The sequence below is a fragment of the Dermacentor silvarum genome, chromosome 4 (genome assembly GCF_013339745.2).
Source record: "Dermacentor silvarum isolate Dsil-2018 chromosome 4, BIME_Dsil_1.4, whole genome shotgun sequence".
NCBI lineage: Eukaryota > Metazoa > Arthropoda > Arachnida > Ixodida > Ixodidae > Dermacentor > Dermacentor silvarum.
In genome coordinates this window covers 220,552,000-220,556,261 of record NC_051157.2, presented here as the reverse complement: position 1 = coordinate 220,556,261, position 4,262 = coordinate 220,552,000, and the positions used below count along the sequence as shown (strand labels likewise).

General features: G+C 56.6%; 1 non-coding gene across 1 annotated transcript; it reads left to right on the top strand.

The window, feature by feature from the left end:
• The first annotated feature begins 1,190 nt into the window (after nucleotides 1-1,190).
• On the top strand, nucleotides 1,191-3,005 carry LOC119451222 (small subunit ribosomal RNA). Its single transcript, XR_005191748.1, has one exon. It is a non-coding gene; the product is annotated as a small subunit ribosomal RNA (ribosomal RNA).
• Nucleotides 3,006-4,262: the final 1,257 nt, after the last annotated feature.

Genomic DNA, 4,262 nt, shown 5'->3' with positions numbered 1-4,262 from the left:
TATTATATAGAGGTATGCGGCCCCGGCCGACATCGTACCACTTTTCAATTTGTGGTGTCCGGGTGCGTTTTGTGCGATTCACGCACTGCGGCGACGTCGGGAATTGCGCCGACGAGTACGCGACCGCTCGCAGAGACAAAGTCCGAAAGCTCGTCAGCCGGGGCGGCGCGCGCAAGCGACGTTCAGCGCAACTTTTCCGTGGAAATACCGAAAGCGGCTCGCACGTTTGCCTTGTATCGGTGAGCTGGGGCACCGTGGTGCACCGAGAGGTGGAAATACGCCGACGAGTACGCAAGCCACCGTCCAAAACAACGGTCATGGAGCACAGCACCGTGCGTGGCACAACGTTTGCAGAGAAAGTGCGGCAGCGGAAAGCTCGTTCGCCGTGAAAGTCAGCACAGGATGCGCGGTGGTTCAGGCACGTGAATATTCGCGAAGCCGTACTCGCCGCTGGCGAAACATTGACGATCACGACCCTCTTGCGCGGTGTTGGTTTTCACGACTTCGGCCCTGTGCAGCCGACGTAAACTTTCAAAGTTCGTCAAGGTGCGGCACGATTTCCGCCAAATCCCCGTCGAAAATGCCACGAGTACGGCCCCATGGAGGTCTGGGTACTTATCGCTGCTATTATATGGGGGTTGGAGTGCAGTCGCCCCCCGAGTGCGTGCGACCTGGGTGTCTGATATGCGGCGGGCTCCGTGCCCGTCAAGCGTGTCCCCGGAGCCTCTCCCGTGGATCCCTCGGCAATCGTCTGCAGCCTCATCCGCTTGATGCGTTAGGGGCTGGTTGTCGGACGACGCCGTATCCACGATATCGAGGTGTGTTCCGCATCGTCCTCGGACGAGTCAAATAAGAAAGCGCCGAAGGCGCGGGCGTGACCCGTCGCTTGGCGGCTTTGCCGTCTCGGCTACGTTGCAAGCGCCGATCGGTCCACCAGTGCTGCGGGCTGATGGCAAATCCCGCAAGCCGTGACCGAGTCGACGCAACGAATCTATCGAGAGTGTGCGTGCTTCTTGCCGCGTGGCGATACCCAGCCCTGCGGGGAGGGCGCCGTAGCGAGCTCGAACGCCGTCATCTCGGACTGTGCAAAGAGGTGGGCTTTGCAAAAACGAAGCGTGCTGAGGCGCCTGAAGGTGGCCTCGGCGTCGCAACAACGGCGTCCGGCATGGCTGGACGCGCAGTTGAACGATTACCTGGTTGATCCTGCCAGTAATCATATGCTTGTCTCAAAGATTAAGCCATGCATGTCTAAGTACATGCCGAAATAAGGCGAAACCGCGAATGGCTCATTAAATCAGTTATGGTTCCTTAGATCGTTTCTTCCTACTTGGATAACTGTGGCAATTCTAGAGCTAATACATGCAGTGAGCCTGAAGCCCTTTGGGCGACGGGTGCTTTTATTAGACCAAGATCGATCGGGTTTCGGCCCGTATTGTGTGGTGACTCTGGATAACTTTGTGCTGATCGCATGGCCACGAGCCGGCGACGTTTCTTTCAAGTGTCTGCCTTATCAACTTTCGATGGTAGGTTACTTGCTTACCATGGTTGTTACGGGTAACGGAGAATCAGGGTTCGATTCCGGAGAGGGAGCCTGAGAAACGGCTACCACATCCAAGGAAGGCAGCAGGCGCGCAAATTACCCACTCCCGGCACGGGGAGGTAGTGACGAAAAATAACAATACGGGACTCTTTTGAGGCCCCGTAATTGAAATGAGTACACTCTAAATCCTTTAACGAGGATCAATTGGAGGGCAAGTCTGGTGCCAGCAGCCGCGGTAATTCCAGCTCCAATAGCGTATACTAAAGCTGCTGCGGTTAAAAAGCTCGTAGTTGGATCTCAGTTCCAGACGAGTAGTGCATCTACCCGATGCGACGGCTCGGACTGAACATCATGCCGGTCCTTTCTTGGTGCACTTCATTGTGTGCCTCGAGAAGGCCGGTGCTTTTACTTTGAAAAAATTAGAGTGCTCAACGCAGGCGAGTCGCCTGAATAAACTTGCATGGAATAATAGAACAAGACCTCGTTTCTGTTCTGTTGGTTTTTGGAATACGAGGTAATGATTAAGAGGGACAGACGGGGGCATTCGTATTGCGGCGCTAGAGGTGAAATTCTTGGACCGTCGCAAGACGAACTACTGCGAAAGCATTTGCCAAGAATGTTTTCTTTGATCAAGAACGAAAGTCAGAGGTTCGAAGGCGATCAGATACCGCCCTAGTTCTGACCATAAACGATGCCAACCAGCGATCCGCCTGAGTTACTCAAATGACTCGGCGGGCAGCTTCCGGGAAACCAAAGTATTTGGGTTCCGGGGGAAGTATGGTTGCAAAGCTGAAACTTAAAGGAATTGACGGAAGGGCACCACCAGGAGTGGAGCCTGCGGCTTAATTTGACTCAACACGGGAAAACTTACCCGGCCCGGACACTGGGAGGATTGACAGATTGAGAGCTCTTTCTTGATTCGGTGGATGGTGGTGCATGGCCGTTCTTAGTTGGTGGAGCGATTTGTCTGGTTAATTCCGATAACGAACGAGACTCTAGCCTATTAAATAGGTGCGGGGTTCCCAGCACCTTACAACCTTCTTAGAGGGACAAGCGGCTCCTAGCCGCACGAAACAGAGCAATAACAGGTCTGTGATGCCCTTAGATGTCCGGGGCCGCACGCGCGCTACACTGAAGGAAGCAGCGTGTCTTTATCCCTGTCTGAAAAGACTGGGTAACCCGTGGAACTTCTTTCGTGATTGGGATAGGGGCTTGCAATTGTTCCCCTTGAACGAGGAATTCCCAGTAAGCGCGAGTCATAAGCTCGCGTTGATTACGTCCCTGCCCTTTGTACACACCGCCCGTCGCTACTACCGATTGAATGATTTAGTGAGGTCTTCGGACCGATGTCCGGCGCGGCCTTTCGGTTGCGCCGGTCTGTTGGAAAGATGACCAAACTTGATCATTTAGAGGAAGTAAAAGTCGTAACAAGGTTTCCGTAGGTGAACCTGCGGAAGGATCATTACCGGACTGTGAAGGGTGACGATCGTTTCTGCCCCGTGTGGGTGGAGCGGCTCGCTGCGCCCGACGCTTTCCGCCGCTGTCCCCGCTTGGACGCGGGGACGGCTATACCCGAACATGCGCGGGGACTGCCTGAATTCTGAGGGGCGCCCCGTGCCCAATTTGTTGCGCCCAGCGGGCGGCGGCTGCAACCTTGGACGGTTGGCTTGGCCGCGCCCGTGGGTACAAACGGCGTAACGCACTTTCATGGGTGGGCTTTCAGTCCGCCTCGACGCTCATGCGCGGAATGGGAGTAAGACGACCCGACAAAGCTTTGCCCAGTACGAGAGGAACGGTAGAGGTCGGTCAAGGAACTGGCGGTCGAGAGCTAAAGCTGCCTGCCATCCATCATTCATAGTTGGAACTGCGGTGCAAGCGCTCTCCCGTCCTCCGCGGCAAACGCCGCCGAGTCTGAAAAGGCTGGCGGCTGCCGGTCGCTTCCTGCGGCGAGTATGGAGTAACGACCCGACTATGTTGCTGCCCAAGTACTGAAGGAACGGCGCGGCATTCGGTCGGTCATGGAACTGGCGGTACGAGGGTGTGGCTGCCAAGTACAATAGGAACCGTGGCCCATAACGCCCTCCCGTCCTCCGCGGCAAGTGCCACCGAGCCCGACAGGGCCGGAGGCTGCCGGTCGGCTCCTGCTCGTGACGCGCGAGATGTCGAGATCGCGGTTGAATGCGACGACGTTGGCAGGCTATTCGCCCGCCGCCGAGGGAAAGGCGGCGCTGCTGCGAAGTACGAGAGGAAACGCGGCTTTGCTACGTCGGACGCGTTCCGCGGTTAACGGACTTGTGCGCTTTGGGAAGGCGCCGCACGTCGAAAGAGGATTTACGGACAGACGAGGGACTGAAGTCTCGAAACTTGAACGCACTTGCGGCCAGGCTCTTGCTGGCTTCGTCTTCCGCCTCGAGTAGAATTGTTGCGGCTCCGGCGCCGAAAGCTGTCCCTGGCACTGGCCGAGTGGTTTTGGAGAGCCGCGCGAGTACGCGCGCCGGGCTCTTGTCCGTCGTCTCAAGTAGACTGTCGGATCAGCAGCGGGTGTGCTGCGGCAATCCGCCGATGCGAAAGCGTGTTTGTGTGTTAGGGACATTGTGGTCAATTTGAGTACCCTTCTGATGACTAAAAGCGAGACACGTCGATGGGGGCGAGACCCCACCCGTGGCCGTGTCGCCGTGAAAGACTCCACAGCTGCTCGTGCCCCCTCATGGCCTTGCGGCTT